The following is an 18,910-nucleotide window of genomic DNA, read 5'->3' as shown; positions in this document are numbered from 1 at the left end:
TGTAGTAGACCATGCTACTAGGTACCCTGAGGCAATTCCTATGAGGACTGTTACAGCTCCGGCTGTAGCTAAGGCCCTCCTTAGTATTTTTACCAAGGTTGGGTTTCCTAAGGAAGTAATATCCGACAGGGGGTCAAACTTTATGTCCCACTACATGAAAGCCATGTGGAAAACCTGTGGAGTTACTTACAAGTTCTCAACCGCATACCACCCCCAGACAAATGGATTGGTAGAAAGGTTTAACAGAACCATGAAGAGCATGATAGGTGCTTTAGAGGAACCTCTGAAAAGAAAGTGGGACCTTCTACTGCCATACCTTCTCTTTGCTTACAGAGAAGTCCCTCAGGAGGGAGTAGGTTATTCTCCCTTTGAACTTCTCTATGGCCATCCAGTCAGAGGTCCATTGGCCCTGATTAAGGAGGGATTGGAAGGTGCTCCTCCCCTCAAGCCAGTCAGAGTGACTGACTATGTAATAGGTCTCCGAAGGAGAATGTTACACATGATGGCAGAAGCTAGTGATAACCTGAAAGCTGGACATGCTTTGGTCAAGCATTGGCATGATCGAAAGGCTAACATGGTTGAGTTCACTCAAGACCAGCTAGTTCTCGTTATGCTCCCAACAAGGCAGAGGGCCTTACATGACAAATGGATGGGACCCTTCAAAGTTGTGGGAAAACTTGGGGAGGTAAACCATCTGGCGGATCTGGGCAGACCCAGGGAAGCTCATAGAGTCTTCCACACCAACCGACTGAAAGCGTACGTCTCCAGACCTGAAGTAGGAGCCTTGCTTCTAGCTTCAGCAGCCGAGGAAGAAGAGAGTGAATCTCTCCCTGATCTCCTCAGAGGTGTACCTTTAGATGAGAAAATTGAAGGAGTCAATCTCTCTTCAGATCTGACACCTGAGCAACAAGAGGAGTGCAAATCTATGTTAAATCAGTTTGCCTCCCTGTTCTCACTCTCACCAGGCTTGACCCCTTGGGGACAGCATGAGATACTCACTGGTGACTGTCTGCCCGTCAAAAGCAGAGGATACAGAATGTCAGAAAATGTGAGAACCCATATCAAAGGGGAGGTCAAGAAGATGCTTGATCTCGGGGTAATAGAGCCCTCTACTAGTCCATGGTCTAGCCCAGTTGTGTTAGTACCAAAGCCAGGATCCAAAAACTTGAGATTCTGTGTGGACTATAGAGCTCTTAATGCAGTCACTAAGACTGATGCCCACCCTTTGCCAAGGACAGATGAGTTGGTGGATAAACTTGGTGCAGCCAAGTACCTCAGCACATTTGACCTTACGTCAGGCTATTCGCAAATAGCCTTGACAGACCATGCCAAGGAGAAAACTGCATTTTCGTCCCCAGTTGGCTTGTACCAGTTTAAGGTCATGCCTTTTGGATTAGAAAATGCACCTGCTACATTCCAAAGGATGGTGAATCAAGTCCTAACTGGGATGGAGGACTTCTGCATGGCATACTTGGATGCCATTGCAGTCTTCAGCCACTCCTGGGAGGAACATGTGAACCACCTAGGACATGTTTTGCAGGCTCTTGAGCTGGCCAATTTGACTATCAAGGCAAGTAAATGCCAGATAGGTCAAAGTAAAGTGGTCTACCTTGGGCATGAGGTAGGAGGTGGAGAAATAAGGCCTTTGCTCAGCAAAATTGAAGCTGTGCAAAATTGGATAACACCTACTACTCAAACCCAGTTGAGAGCCTTCCTAGGCCTCACTGGGTATTACAGGAATTTCATTGAGAACCATAGGACCATAGCTTCTCCACTGAATGTAATCTCCTCTCCAAAATTCCCTAAAAAGGTCAAATGAAATGAGGAGTGCAATCAGGCCTTTGAAAAACTGAAGAAAGCTCTTTGTCAAACTCCAGTACTGAGAGATCCTGACTACCACCAAACTTTCATTGTACAAACTGATGCTTCCAATGTAGGTATAAGTGCAGTTCTAAGCCAACTGGATGAGAAGGGTAGGGAGCACCCAATTTGCTTCATCAGCCGTAAGCTGAAGGATCCTGAGACAAGGTGGGCAACAATCGAAAGAGAATGCTTTGCTATTGTGTGGGCACTGAAGAAGTTTAGGCCATACTTGTATGGTTCTACTTTTGTCATTCAGACTGACCACCAACCCTTGAGATGGTTAATGCAAATGAAGGGAGAAAATCCAAAACTATTGAGATGGTCAATCTGCCTGCAAGGGTTTGATTTCACCATTGAGCACAGGTCAGGGTGTCACCATAAAAATGCTGATGGACTCTCTAGGATGTATGTCATTGACTAGAGGTATGAGGTTCATCCAGGAGTGGATTAAATCCTCCTGTCCCTTAGTCTGGGGGGGCGAGTGTTAGGGAGAATTCTTGTGTAGGCTGAATGTCCTAACCTAGTGAGTCCCCCAGCAGCTTTGCTGGATTTTTGGGGTTTATTTTTTTCTCCTGCCAAGAGTGAGGCTCTTTTACCCTCACTCTTGGGCATGATTTGATGTGTTTCTTTGACTCTAGATGTGTTTAATGGGCTATGGGGTCTTTTACTCCATAGGGCTTCATGTGTTTTTGTGATGTGTGTTACACTGCACCCTTAGTGCAGTAACACAGGGGTGTCATAGTGACCCCCCAGTATAAACTCCATACCCTGGGACTGACTACTGTCTCCCAGGGCATGTAAAGTCACCATTGACTTTACTAGTCTTGAATTCTGAACAGAACCAGTACAAACCATCATATTGTGGACGTACTGGCTGGGGCAATTTGATTGCCCCGGGGTCTGTTAGTCGAGGGGGCACTGACCCGTCCCCCCTGATCGAGTTTTGGCTGGTGGCAGTGGATACTACTTTTTATATTCAACCGCAAATATTTCTCTATGGGATTTTCCCATTGTTCGAGGCTACTATCTTTATTTATTTAATTACGATAGCCTCGAACATACCGCCGGTTTATTTAATTATTATTAATTCTCTGGTTGGTATTTTTTGCCAAAACTCAGTTCTAAAATGGTGTTTGTGTTCTCTTCTGTGACTCCAACCCAAGTTGAGCCCTTTGTTCCACTTTTTGGCGTGCTTCTCCACAGAAGCCCTCCAAAGTGGTGCCACTCTGTCTGGGGTACTTAGGAGGGTGGAGAGGGATTTAGGCACCCTGGACTGAGTTGCCTAGGCAACTCAAGTTGCACTTCGTCCTGACTGGCCCAAGTGGTGAGCCGGGATATAACGGGTGGGGGGTGAGAACTGGGTCATCTGAGATATGGCAATAGTTGGATGAAGACTTTGATGCGCCTGCAGTATCTATGCATACAGTGCAAATTTGCATGTCCCTGAACAGGCGACTACCATGTGTGCTGAATGCAGGCAGGCTTCATTACGGCACGATAGCTGGAGCAGAGACCTCTTTACGTGGTGACTGGTGGGAGCTCAATTGCAGAAGGGGAGTGCATTGCACATGACATGCACATTGTAAGATAGCGTGTACTCTGGTGTGTTGTATGTGGTAAGCCCGGAGCCCATTCGATGCACGGATGGAGACCTTGCACCATCAACTATGTGCTGTGGTAGCAATTAGGTCTGACATTGTTGCCTTCTGTGTGTGGTTTGTTAGCATGACATAGTGTTCATTTAATGGGTCTAGCATACGCAGTCACCATTCACAAATCACAAGGTCTAACCTTAGATAAAGCATTGATAGATATTGAGAACACAGTCTTCAAAGAAGGCATGAGCTATGTAGCATTATCACGCTTACGTACACTTGACGGTACATTTCTAATCAACTTTGATGCAAGTAAAGTAAATGCTGATATTCCTTGCATTTTAGAATACAATAGACTATGTTCACTATACACCCCCGTCTAAAAACATATCCTGTTTCACAAAAAGCAAAATGTTGTAAAAGAAAACTACTTCAAACAGAAATGCAACAGGATGTCACTACAAATCCTCCAAAGAGAGTAAAAGAAACTAATACTTCATTAATTAGTACAACCAAAGAAGAATCTATTACTCAAAGTAACTCAGGTACTTCTTCAAAGAAGCAACACACACTCCAAAAAAATGACTTGGACACAGAACTATCCGGTCCATTCAAACTTTCAAATGTAACTGGTGTAAGTTGCTAAGCAAATGTAGCAATCAATATTCTATTTCAATTGCCATCAATTATTGACAACATTTACTTACACAGTACAGACCAATTGTGTTTGCAAATGTTAGTTCTTCATAGAAATGCAACCAACAATCCTGACAACACCTATAGTGTTCATGGAATAAGACAAGAATTGGACTACTGTGGTGGAATGGTGAAATTCACTATAAACTCACAAGAAGATCCACAAGAATGTCTAATGTACTTGCTACAAGTACTGGAAAACAAAAACATACCTATAAATGAAATCTTCCAGATTTCATACATGTGGAAACATACATGCACTCTGTGCAACAATATGCAATATGAGGAAATCCCTAATGAAAGTTTTGTGTATGTGCCATACCTAACTGTGAATCCTTTCCATTTCAACAACTTGTACACAATGCAAACCATGGCAGATTATGTACTACCTGCAATTCAGATAATCACTCCACCTTACTAATACAAACACATAGTAAGTATGTAATATTAATGCTTCTATGTTACAATGCAGATGGTACCAAAAACAACTGCAAGCTGACTGGATTGACACAGGGTCAAGTATCGCTTGGTAAGAAAACATTCACAACAATAGGTATAATCTACCACGCAGCAGCCACAACCAATGCAGGTCACTACACTGCATACATAAAAAAGAATTGTGGATGGTTCGAATGTAATGATAATACCATTACTCTAAAGCAGAGATTACCAGCAAATCTTATAAACGCTTATTTAATCTTCTTAAAACCAAAATTTAATAGCTAATCTGTACTTAAACATTAATAAAACTTCAATTGAAAAACTATAAAAAGTAGAATACGCCAACAGGTATCTAACTGCCCTAAGATTCTATAACAACCAAACAGATCAATCAATACCACTAAATTATAACAAGAAATAAACAAATAGAATATGCCAACAGGTATCTAACTGCCCTAAGATTCTATAACAACCAAACAGATAAATCAATACCACTAAATTATAACAAGAAATAGACAGTTAGAATACGCCAACAGGTATCTAACTGCCCTAAGATTCTATTACAACCAAACAGATATATCAATACCACTAAATTATAAAAAGAAATAAACAGTTAAAATACGCCAACAGTTATCTAACTGCCCCAAGATTTTGCAACAACTCAACAGATAGATTAACAACTTGAAAATATAAATAAAAATTATAATCAGTTACAATTCAACAACAAGTTTCTAACAATCTGCAACAAACCAACATTAGTCAGAAACAAGTAAACACTGAAAACACAAAAATAAATGTACTATACCAAAAGGGAAAAAAGTTTTTTTTTTAATCCAACATGGATTTTTTTCTTCCACAGACCCAATGATTTAACAAAAAACACAGAAACTGGACAGAGTACACAGTACACTTCTAAATATGAGGGTTGAAAAAAAGCTGAATGTCTATTATGCAATGTTATAAGTCCTTACAAACAACACTAACATGATCTTTTCTTTTATTACAGAAATTGACAAAGAATATATGTATTCCAGTTATCAAACCAAACAGTAAGTATATTATAGTAAGTACAACTCATAAATACTGCTCCATAACACAACCATTGAAGCAAACATGTAACCGTACACCACAATGTAAAATGTTTACTTCCATGGATATGTTATACTGCAGTGCTTGTTACCAATCTCTACAATCTTAATGGCATGATGTAGCCAAATCTTCACATACAAACTATACAAATCAAACAGTGCATAAACTGTAGATTTGCAAATATTTAATACATATTTGATTCTATGGGTGTGATCTATGGGTGTGATATTCTGCGGTGGTTGTGGCCAGGGCCTAGAGTCTTGGGTGCATGGACTATGTCCTACAGCCTTTGGCCATCTATTCAAGACTCTAGGCCGTGGCCACAACCACCGCAGCATATCACACCCATAGATCACACCCATAGAATCAAACTTTTTAACCATGCAGCATTGGCATTTTTTTTTATGTCTGCAGATACCTCTAGTGTTCTAAGAACAGTTTTATTTTGCCAGCGTACAGTACGGACAGGAATAGTGTCCTTAGGACACCCCCATTTTTGGTAAGTGCGGACATCCCGGACACCAGGCCTGTTCTTAGAACAGTTTCAACTTGCCTGCGAACAGTACCGACAGGAACAGTGTCCTTAGGACACCCCCGTTTGGCCAATTACGGACATCTCGAACACTGCGCATGTTCTTAGAACAGTTTCAACTTACAAGCGAACACTATGGACAGGAATACTGTCCTTAGAACATCCCCATTTTGGCATGTGCGGACATCTCGGACACCAGACCCATTCTTAGAACAGTTTCAACTTGCCTGCGGACAGTATGGACAGGAATAGTGTCCATAGGACACCCCGTTTGCCCAATTATGGACATCCCGGACAGTGTGTCTGTCCGCGGACATGACAAACACAACAGGGGTGCTTGCCACTTAAATAAATCCAGCATTACACACCAACACACTTGCCAAAGTTGTATTCTCCACCATTTTTCACCTCCTCGGATCCAAGATGGTGGGTGTTTCCAAAAATCTGATGCACTTCACCATCCAATCAGCGAACACGTCATATGTCCGCAGACATGACGCAAGCCGATTAGCCAATCAGGACACTGGCCGTGGAGCAAACAGATATCACACATTTTTTGTGACCTACTTTTTGGTCGTTTTTTTAAAAACTACTGGATGGATTTTCACCAAATTTACAAAAGCGCGCTTCTGGGACCAAGCCGCTGCATCTGCCGCAAATTTGGTGAAAATCCGTCCAGCGGTTTGGCTGTAGGCATGAGCAAAGTTTTTTCCGCATTCACTCTATGGTAAAAAAATCAATTTTGAGACCCCCCTATAACTTTGCCCCCCCTGTACCAAACCTCACCAAACTTTGCAAAGATATTCAGAGTTTGGTGCAAAGTTTGGTGTGGATTCGTCCAGAGGGAGCAAAGTTATAAGCCGCCCAAAAGTGCTCTTCCTATGGGAATAGCAATTTAACCATAACTACACAGCCACTAGCGTGGCTGTGTAATGAATATATTACAGGGCCTGCGGTAGCAGCCCTGTAGTTATGGTTAAGTTGCTCAACCCATAGAAAGCATACTTTTTGGGTTGCTTATAACTTAGCCCCATGAACAAATCCTCACATAACTTTGCAAAATAAAGTATGTGGCCCCGTCAGATTGATCCTGCAAAGTGTGGTTTGGTTTCGTCAAGGAGGGGGAAAGTAATAGGGGGGTCCCAAAATGTGTGGTTTTTCCCATAGACGTAATGGAAACACAATTTTGCTCACGTCTACAGCCCAAACCACTCGATGGATTTTCACCAAATTTACGGCATGAGCGGCGGATTACTCCCAAAAGTGTGCTTTTGTACATTTGGTGTAAATCCGTCCAGTAGTTTTATTTAAAATGACCAGAAAGTAGGCAAAGACAATTAGTGATATCTGGGTTTTGTCCATGGACTCACTTCCCTGTTCAGTCTGTGAACGGGCCTTCGATTGGCTCAGAGGCCGGCGTGAGGTTCGTAGACATCCGGCGTGCCCGCTGATTAGATAGTGGAAAGCATGAAGTGCGTCATATTTTTACAAACCCCTGCAATGTTGGATTTGCAGACAGGTGCTGGTAAAAACATATAAAGAAACACAACATTGCGCTTTTCTAACTTATCAAACAATCTCTGGGGAGGTGAATGGTGATGAGGATGGCATGGGATATGGTGTTAAAAGCCAAAAAACAGGCATTTTTCTTCTCCGATGTCCGCAAAGAGTCTGGAAAGGTCCTGTGATGTCCATAAACATCTAAGATGTTCGGGTGCATCTAGGCTTATTTGTGCATTAAAGGGTTGGTGAAAAGTAGTTTTGTGATGGTTTATCACTTTGGCGCCACTCAATGAAACTGCATGAAATGTTAGAATTTCATTCTAAACTGGATTCTGAATGGATTTGGAAAGTGTGGTGATGTTCTGTCAAGAAGAAACAAAATTAGAGGGGGGTCCCAAAATATTGTGAAGGCTTATAAATGGGGTGCCATTCGATGAATGTGCACAAAAGTTTGCAAACATGTTTTAAATCTGGATATAAAAGTTTTTGCAACGTGTGGTGGGATTTTGTCAGGAGGTGGCAAAATTAGAGGGCGGTCTCAAAATATTGTAAAGGCTTACAAATGTGCTGTCATTTGATGAATCTGCACAAAAGTTTACAAAAATATGTTAGATCTAGATATAAATGTTTTGTCAAGTTTGGTGCAGTTTTGTCAAGAGGGGGCTAAATTTGAGGGGGAACTCAACATTTTTAGATGTTTTATAGCTTTGTAGCCATTTGACGAATGTAGAAACATTTTGTCCGAAAGATTAGGGTCCCAGCCTTGAATGTTTGTGCAAAGCCTCAATGGATTTTGTTAAGCGGGGGCTAATTTATACGATTTTTGTATGTATGTACATTTTGACACTTTAAAAAACATAAAACTTAGGCAGATTTCCAGCAAATTCATGTAATGAGCATTGGCAATGACCTGAAAGCATATTTTGCAAATGTGTCTGTGTTTTATTGTTTGACAAGTGTCATAGTGTAGGTGCAAAGAATAGTGATTTACCTTTGGTGACTGAGGTATAGCCTGTGGTATATGTTCATGCACCCAGTGTCTCCCACTCAATGCGTCTGTGAACACCTGCTGCCACACACATCCCCAGACGTCATCATGTAACTGTTCCTGTGCAGCATGACAGAGTGTCCGCAGGCAATGTCCATCACCACAGACAGTTTGTAACAGCATTTTCAGCCAATCTACACAATTTCAATTTCAAAGGTGACCCCTAGAGAGCTCCTAGATTCATTCTTATCTGTCAACTTTTTATATATTTTCAAGGCCTGCGTTCGGCCCAGTAGTCCGCAGATGGTTCCTCTACACGAACCCAACCACTATTTTTAGTCATTTATAATCTGACACAACAGCAGACAGAAACTTCCAGGAGACCTGCTTCCAAAAGACATCCAGAAGTTTAACAATGGCATCTCTCATGGCCATCCCAGGGGCCATCACCACCACAACCACCAAGTGAATGTCCTGGACAGGGCAACAGGCACCGTAATGTGGATGAGAACAAGCAAAAGTAACAGTAGGTAGAGGAAGTACCTACCTCCGGCACCTGAAGAGAGTCATAGGTGTGGCAGTTTTTTACCACCATTGGGGGAGTAACAAAGGCTCAGGCTGCCCAGGTGAAATGCATTCAGTGCGGTGTCATACTTACTTGGGAACAACCTGAGCAGTACTCCTTCAGCACCATCTCCATGCCTGGCCACACCAAATCCAACCACTCAGGTGCTCTGAGAAAGTCTGTTCCTTTGTCACGGAGAAGCAGTTAACTTCCTCTACCCCATCTTTCTCAACCACTTCTGCCACCACACAAGATACTCCTGGGGAGCAAAGGATACTGCCAGCCCCCTAGCAGGCCATACAGGAGGTTGTCAATCCTTATCTTTCAAGACTCACTGTTCTCTGTATTTACTGTAACACACCGTTCTTCAGGGGGGAGCAGTTTCAAAGTGCTTTTGAAACCAAAATCAAAGAACATGAGAAACACTGCCCACTACCTTATATTTAAGACCCGCCCAACATCTTCCCCTGTCCACCTGGCCCTTTGTATGTGGTTGCTACCCCTTCCCTCCCTAACCTCCCTTATCTCCACCACTTTACCTCCTCATCTCTCGGACAATTTCTTTTTTTTAAAAACATAAAAGCCAGAAAAACAAAAAAGGTTCCTTTTGCAGCCACCTATAACAGTAAAAACATAGAACTCAAAATAAAAAAAAATCTCAGGACCTTTTTCAGCCTGTGAGGTCCACAAACACTATTATAGTATGCAGACACCTGAAAAACTCCAAGCGCAGGGCAGGGGAATTAAAATCAATCAACTTGTTTTTGTATTAAAAAATGGTAGATCTTAATATAACCTTGTTTTAACTTTCTGACTTCTACATATTTTTGGGATTATTTGGTTTTATATATTTAAGTAACACATGTTCTACTAAACGTCATTATTTCTTTTCTAACTTTCACAAACAGTTCTTCTATTTTTTCTGTTTTGCCTTTTTATTTACTACAAGTACTAAAGAATACTTCAATCCATATTGTATATGTTCACAGAAACTGTTTCAATACATTGTGAACATTTTCAACAAATATCTGATTGCCAACATCAGTGAAATGCACTCCATCTCTTCAAAAATGTTGACAATATACAACTTTATATGTTCCCTCTGAAAAGATGTTATTCCAACATCCTGCAAAAAACCATACACAGCTTTGTTTTCATTGCACCTTGCTTTCTCAATTTGTGTACAAAATACATTTAAAAACCTCCACATTTTTCTTTCAGCTATCCGAGAGCAAACAATTCTTAAATGTGAAAACAGTTGCATCATCTATGAAAATGTATCCACACATGTTCTTTGGTTTTGAAGTCATAAGTGCGGTGGCCTGCATTGAGGAAAGTATACATCCCTCGCCGGGGGACAAATCCGAAAATGAAAAGAGAAGGGATGCACTGTGGGCCCACATGAACATCAAAAAAGTGTCTGGTGTGAAAGAAACGAAACAACAGGACAATTAGCAAAGAGTGGATTCCATTGATGGAAACCATCAACTTCTATCCTGGAACACTCGTGGCTTCACGCATCTGTTTGATGGAAAGTGGCAATTCCCGGTGCATTTATCAATTATATGTCTTCAAGAGACTTGGATGCGTGAGTGCCCGGTGTGTGATGGTTATACAGTACTCCTGAATCCTGCTGGAAAGAACCTCTTTGGCAGACCTTTTGCTGGTCTGGTTACAATGATCAAACATAACAATGATTGGAAGATTGTATCTTCAGAAAATCTTAATATGTTCATACAAGTAACTAAAATTCAAATTACGCAACCTTCTCCTTCTGATAGTCAAGTGATGTTGATTGTAAATATATACTGGAATACAGCAATGATTTCACAATCTAATTTTGTTGGAGCTGTGTTGTCGACGGTGGATGAGTGTTTATTAGTCTACGAGGATCCCATAATTATAATATGTGGTGATTTCAATTATACTTGGTTGAACAATTCTATTGACAAATGCACCGAAACTGGCCCAACAAACAAAGGAAGACTGCAAGATCGGGGAGATCGCTGGCTAAAAGAGATGGCATTAAGAGAGTGCTCAATGCTAAATGGATCCACCCGGGGTGATATTCCTCCAGGCTTTACATGGAAGCGTGGCGTGAGTAAAAAGACTCTTGATTACATTTGGGTGTCCAGAAATTTTCTATCAAGAATCATAACGTTTGAAATAAAAAAAACAGAAAAAAGCGACCACAATGCTTTGCTGCTAAATTGGAAAAAGGTAACCAACTATGTTTCACCCAAATACAAGGAGAGTGTTACCATAAATAATGGAGCAAATAGGCTGCGACTGAGTGCGTCCCAGCTGTTAACATTGACAAACAACCTTGAGAAAGAAAACTCAACAACGGCAAGGATAAACTATCCATTACTGCTATACTACTTCAAAGTGAGGAACCCCAAGCAGAAGGGGGCTGCCATTGAAGTAAAACCTCCTTTCAATGTAACTATAAACACTGAAAAGAAAAAACTTCGTGATGATATAAAATTGCTGAAAAAAGCTGATGAAGAAAGCACATTCATGCAAATAAAAGCCAGGCGCCTGAAATATCGGAAGTGGATCAAATCTTTTAATTCGATCCGGTTGCAGAAGCAAGCTGAACAGATGTTAAAACTGATCATACTAAAGGACAGCAGACACATTTGGGAGATTATCAATACTGGCAGCCTAAATCACTCTTATGCAATGTCGAATAGTGTGAACGGCGCCAGTTGGGTCGCTCATTTCTCTGAAGTATTTAATGACGACAATTGTATTGTGGTTCCACCACCATCTTTAACAACGGCAAAATGGAATGTGGCAGACTCCGCTGATGACATTGAATGGGCGATTATGAAGCTAAAGTCCTCTAGGGCTGTAGGCCCAGATGGAATTTCCAATGTGATGCTGAAAACCCATAGAAGTTTATGGGCAAATATGATGAGTGCCTTGTTTGAAAGAATTTCACATGATAAAACCTTGCCGGTTTCCTGGCTGAAGTGGACTTTTGATGCCGGTTGGCTTTCAAGGTGTGATGGGGATGAACTCTCACAGTTTCACAAGTATCTTTCACCTTGCCTCTTCCCTCAACAACATGGCCAAATAATTCCTTTCCTGACTCTGTGTGTGTACGATGACCGTTGGGCCAACAAGACAACCCATCAGGGCCTTCAGCCCTGTGCAGTCACCGTCAGCAGAGGGCAAGCTAGATCAGCACCCACAAGATGTGCCATTCCACTTTCTCCTTCTTAATACCAGATCTCTCCTGGCCCATGGGGCTGAAATTGAGAATATTCTATCCCACAAAGCGCCTGATTTTTTTTATAAACACTAAAACCTGGCTTAGCAAGTCTGCATATTCTGAGGCCACACTAGCCCTCTTTGCTCAGTACAATCTTCAGTGATGCGATAGGCAGGTGCAAAAAAGGTGGGGAGGTTTCTATCGTCTATAATAGACTCCTGGACTGCCATGTGCTCCCCTGTGAGGCACCTTACGACTGTGAATATCTAGCCGTAAAAGTCAAAATAAATCACAAAGTCTCTATAATCATCTTAGCACTATACCGGCCACTGACAGTTATGCCCTCCTTCAAGGAACAATTAATCGGGCTCCTCAATAAACTCATGAAAGCGAACACTCTTGTCGTCATCCTTGGCGACCTTAACCTCTGGGCCAATGACCCACTGGACAAAGTAGACACTTCTTTGTCAGCAGCCCTAGGAGTCGTAGGGTATTCCCAGATGGTGAACAAACCGACCCACATTGCAGGCCATACCCTTGATTAGATCCTTTCACACTCCCTACCGGTGTCTGACATTTCCATTCGATCATGCCCCTGGTCGTACCATTTTCTTGTATCATCTCTTGTTCATCCCCCTGTCCTTCCAACGAGGTTCAGCTCTAATGTCAATCCCACCACAACCTCAAGAAACCAACCAAAATGTTTTGACCGAGAACCTTCTGCGCATTGTCAAAACCAAACTTACTTGGCTTGAGAATTTCGACAACGCCTTTGAACTGGCCTCCTTTCTTGTGGGCACCTTGAATACCACAGTTAATTTCTTGGCCCCCGTCCAAACCAGAACTGTCAAATCAGTTTCCTGCAAGAACAGCTAGTTCAGCAACGACATATTGGAGTGGAAAAACTCCAAAAGGGCAGCCGAAAGAAGGTGGCGAAAATCCCCATTGCCACTCACGCTGGCCCAGTATAAACAAGCTGCACAAAATCTCAAACTAGGTAACCATAATAGGATTTCTCAGGCCAAGTCATGCTCCAAGGAGCTTTTCACAATACTGAAGGAATTTGAGGGTAAGTCAGAGGTGGGACCCACACCCACTAGAGACTTACAGTGGTGCCAGGCAATTCATGATCAATGTAAACAAAAGATATGCAAACATCAGGAGGTCATCAATGCCGACAGGAAGACCATTCCATCTTCTGGGGCTGATATATCCTTCGAGCCCAACCCAAGCCCACCTAAGACCACACATCGAATGAGTTTACATTCTCGTCTTGCTAAGAACCAGACATCTCACAAACTATAAGCTCCTTGAAAACCCACCATTTGTCAAGGAGACATATGTCCCTCAAGGGTGTTCAAGGACTGCTAGGTTATTCTAGTCCTCTGTGTCACCAAGCTTGTGAATCTTTCCTTCGCTGAAAGCGTGGTACCCCAAATTTTGAAGGAGGACTGGATTACACCTCTCCTCAAAAAAGCAGCCTTGATCTCTTTAAAGCGGGGAACTAGCACCTCATTACTAATGTCCCCTTTCTGTTGAAAGTGTTCGATCGTACAGCAGTGTTGGAATTCCAGAGCCACATTGAGGAACATAACATTCTTGGTATTCACCAGTATGGCTTTCGAGCCAGCCATGGTACGGACACAGCCCTCATCGACCTGAAATCCAACCTCTCTCGTATAGTGGGCGATGGGCATCCCACCCTACTGATGTTGCTCGACCTCTCTGCAACCTTTGACCTTGTGGATCACTCCTTTTTGGTCAACTGATTGCAGGAGTTAGCAGGTTGTTCAGAGGTGGCCTATATTCCTGAGGACATCACTTGCGGGGTGCCACAGGGGTCTTTCATCTCACCAGCTATCTTCAATATTTACATCCTTCCTTTCCTGACACTTCTCAACGACCTGGGTGTGCAATATGCTAACTATGCTGACGACACCCAGGTTGTCTTGAAACTCTCAGGTATTTACACACAACACACAGCAACCATTAATTTGGTCTATGGTGCCATCCGGGCCTGGATGGCAACCAACACTCTTGTTTTGTTGGATAAAATGTTAATAAAAATAGTTTGAAAAAAAGAACAAATACAAAATAGAGCTCCTGATCATCACCAATGGGCATTGGCTAAAAAAGACTACCTGCAGACTTCAAAAACTTTAGCATAGCTGGATCCACCATCCCAGTTGCTAATAATGTTAAGACCCTAGGGGTCATATTTGACACAAAACTATCCACGAAGCATCACATAACCTGCCTACTAGCATCCTGTGGCTACATAAATAAACTTCTAGGTCACAATTGCCCTTTTCTGTCATCTGATAACATGGCCTTCCTTGCCTCAGCACTTGTCAACTTACGCCTGGACTACTGCAATAGTTTGCTTCTGGGCACCTCCCAGGAAAACCTAGCAGCATGCCAGGTGATTGAAAATGGGGCATTTTGGGCTATTAAACATCTAACCAGACGTGATCATATCACCCAAGTAAGGAGGGAGCTCCATTGGCTCCCCATGAAACATCAGGTCACCCACAAGGCCCTGACACTGAGCCATTAATGCCTGAATCTCCAAGCCCCGGCATATCTTTGCAAACATACCAAGATATACCAACCTAGCCGATCACTCCATTCTGCTGACAAGGCCAGCTTTCAGCAACCTAAATTAAACTGAAAGGTTTTGGTGACACCTCTTTTCATGTTCAGGCCCCCCCAGGCTTGGAACGCACTCCCTCCTGATCTCAGAAAGATACATTCCTTGAAAGATTTTAAGAAAAAAATAAAGACACTTCTCTTTAACATGGCATAATGTAACTTCCACCACCTTTCTCTTGATTCCAGTCTTTTGTTTGTCTTCTCTATGTGCGCCCTGGGACCTACGGATGAGTGGCACGTTATAAAAACTAAAATAAAAAATAAATAAATGAATAAACTGTTGCCTCCACAATGCACAACAATAATATCTGGACGTCTAAAGTGAGCCATACTCTTACAGAATGGCAAACACATCAACCAATTTAACCCACAAACTGCAAACCACCAAACTTCAATTTCTTTGAATCAATAGTAGCAGAGATGCCACACGATTCATTGTAATCCTTCAATGAATGCATCCAAGAATCTTCCACCATCCACACTCTGTACTTCTTCATAGCCATCGCTAAAGACATCTTCACTGCACCCAACAAAGAAAACACCTGCTAATCTCTCTTCCTGTACACCGCAATCACAGAACCTGATTGGCAAAACCCCTGATGTTTGCGGACCGCCATGACTGTCCGTGGTCACCGCACTCTCCTTTCCATGCCTGGCACTATTAAAGGACCCGGATGGCATGTGTGCATCTGCGGACTACCGCGGTGTCCACAGACACCATAGCACAGGGCAGCCCTTCTACCTATACTGCCCACAACCACCACAATAGAATTAAACCTGCACCATTTTTTTCACCACCTCCAAAAATTGCTCCATCTTTTTTCCTCTCCCCCACCCTTCTTCTGTCCTCTTTCAGCCACAAAATAACCCCAAATGTGTTTTCCTAACTCTTTTCTCACTGCTCTCTCCGCGGTCAGTACTGATATCTGCAGACTCGGTGGCACCTGAAAACCCTTTTATCACCCTATAAAAACAGCTCCATATTAAACTTCATTCCACTCCCCAAGCCTTTCGAGGCCCTCTTTCGGCCACCAAATGTGTGTAAAAGACTTTTTGTTCACCGTGCTCAGACGCGGCTGACCGCAGATCCAACATGGAAAACGTTTTAAAAAATCTGACGCATTTCACATTTTCCGACAACCAATCAGCGGGCACATACAAAGTGCCCTGATTGGTCCAGGGGTGTCCGCAGACTCCAAATCAGGAAATGAGTCAGCGGACCGGACCCAGAAATCACTGATTTTTGGGCATTTAAAAAAAAAAAAAACTTTGGGACAGATTTACCCCAAATTTACAAAAGCACACTTTCGGGACCAATCCACCACTCCCACCACTACCGCAGGTCCTGTAATAAAAGCTGAAGTCCCAAAAAATAAAAGAATCATACCCAATGCACACCAATATACACCCCCATATGCCCTCACTCAACACACCCCTCCCCTCACACATTCACCCCTTCCATCCATATCAATCACACCAAAACAACACACAACTTCTGCACACTTTCTGAAAAACTTCTTCACAGACCCGCACAATTATTCTTTTCAAACTCACTGGCCCTCTCCACAGGCCCACCCAATTACTCTTATCAAACTTAATGGCCCTCAGACAATTCTATCTTCCTGCTAATCTATTCTTAATGTATGGCTACATGGCCCCTACTCATCCTCCGGCCACTAAAGTACTTCAACTTCCTACTAAGCACTACTATTTTACAGCAACACTCTTGTGCCAGCCCTGCCATCTTGGTCAACTGTTTTATGTATCCTGTTGTTAAAATGTGCAGCGCTTTGGAGTAAAGCGCTATATAAACTAAATAAATACAATCCAATACAAATACAACACAGTACACCTCAATATTTCTCATCTACGGTGTGCGCTCCACAGCAATAAATTAGCATTTACGTTCTTTCAATCCCATAAAGAATGATGTGACTATACAATTGCCTGCACTGCACACTACTCCCATCTATTGGAAGTCTGCCAATGTCAACACACTCGTCTGTTCTACTACAGAGTTTGCCCGCCACACACCCTGTCCCTATCGGAAAGGTGGAATTAATATCTAGCGCTACTACAGCCGATCATCCTCCCCCCTGAAGGATGTGTCCAATACTTCATGAAAAGCCCTGCCGCTTGCGCACATGCACAATGCTGCGCATTCATGCAAGGGTACACTCACATGCTCTAGAGATCCTCAAGTCCTGAAGACTCCGAGTCTTCCCCCACAGCCTGCACCTCCCTAAGAAAACGGGTGGTGCTCCGTACCAGGCAGACCTTTGCGAACTGGATCTGCTTGTTAGTGCTCTTCGAACTGGTCTCAACTCGCCTGCCCTGTGCTCCCAGGAGTGCAGCAAGAATACCCTCAGCTCGCAGAGGGAACTGAGGATCTCACTGGGGCCTCAGGTAGAGTGGCCATACCAGGTTTACGTTCCATGTGTACCGTTCTTCCAGCTAATGAAATTTAAACTTAAAAATCCTCTTTTTTCACTGTCTGGTGTGTGTATTTTTGTGATGCTCATTCCAATCTGCACCATGTGACGAAGTTGACTATGGAACTATGAAGAGTAATGCGTTGTACCATTTCTTAATAATATGCCCAGTTAGTCCAATAAAATATATCAAATCTTGCAGTCTCTTTCCAAAATACTTCAATGCATAAGCAATCCCGGAGCAGCCCACATAAAAAAAAAAAATGTAAGTTATTTGTCCCCATTGAAAAAAAGACATTTCATTGAGTACACTGATTTAAAAAAATAATCTTACCCAACAAGGTTGGCTAGTAACATGTCTCCATTGTGCGTCTAATCAAAATGACACTTTATCAACTGACTGAATTGGATATGCAGCATTTTTTTATTCATATCATTGTTCAAGTGGGAAGCTGCCAAATGCAATGTTTTGTTGTTTGATACCAATTAGTTTGGCAGCATGCCCTCCTGATTGTTTCGCTGCTTTCATGGTGCATTGAATTGTGAGACCTGCCGACTTCCCGAGTGGGGGCAAAGGGATCAGATTAAATTAGGTTGGGTGTAAAAAAACATTCTGGAAAAAAGCCAATGAACTCCGCTTCAAACCACAATTATATTTCTTTAATATGTGTTGTGTAATTTACATCCGACAATGATTTACTTTTTCAAAATCATAGAAGGTCTGGTGAAAAATTGGACAGCCTAGAAATTGTGATAATGTGTGCAGTTTCAAAGCGCCAATACTGCCACTTGCAACTGGTCCTTTACACATGTATAAACTGACTCACATGTATAGCTGGTATAATCTGCACCCTAAAATGCCTCAATAATGCCCACATATGCATGGTATAGTCACTTTATAAAAGATACGCTTTCACATGTGCAGGTGATTCAGTCTGAAGACACGTGAAGACCCAAAAGCCCAAACAAAATCATCATATGCTTACCATATGTTAGGAATAACCATACATATGCAAAAGGCCATACTACATTTGTTGTTATCAGCCTGAGACTTCTAATGGTTTGATGCATTTATTTTTGCTATCCATACCTCTTTGACTCTTCACAATTGCTCATCACAGTATGTTTAATTGTGCATTGTTTTGATACATAATTGTCTCACAATAAATAAATAAATACATGATTGAATGTGCAAATCAATGGTAAATGGCCAATGTGAACCAAGTGCGTGGTCTGGTGTGACCACAGGGTGGATTTATGAGTTGAGGGCTGCTGAGTGTCATATTGCACTCCTATGCCATGCACTGCAGACAATGACCCTCTAAGGACCTAAC

The sequence above is a fragment of the Ambystoma mexicanum genome, chromosome 7q (genome assembly GCF_040938575.1).
Source record: "Ambystoma mexicanum isolate Mex_15411 chromosome 7q, UKY_AmexF1_1, whole genome shotgun sequence".
Classification (NCBI taxonomy): domain Eukaryota; kingdom Metazoa; phylum Chordata; class Amphibia; order Caudata; family Ambystomatidae; genus Ambystoma; species Ambystoma mexicanum.
This window is presented reverse-complemented; position numbering follows the sequence as displayed.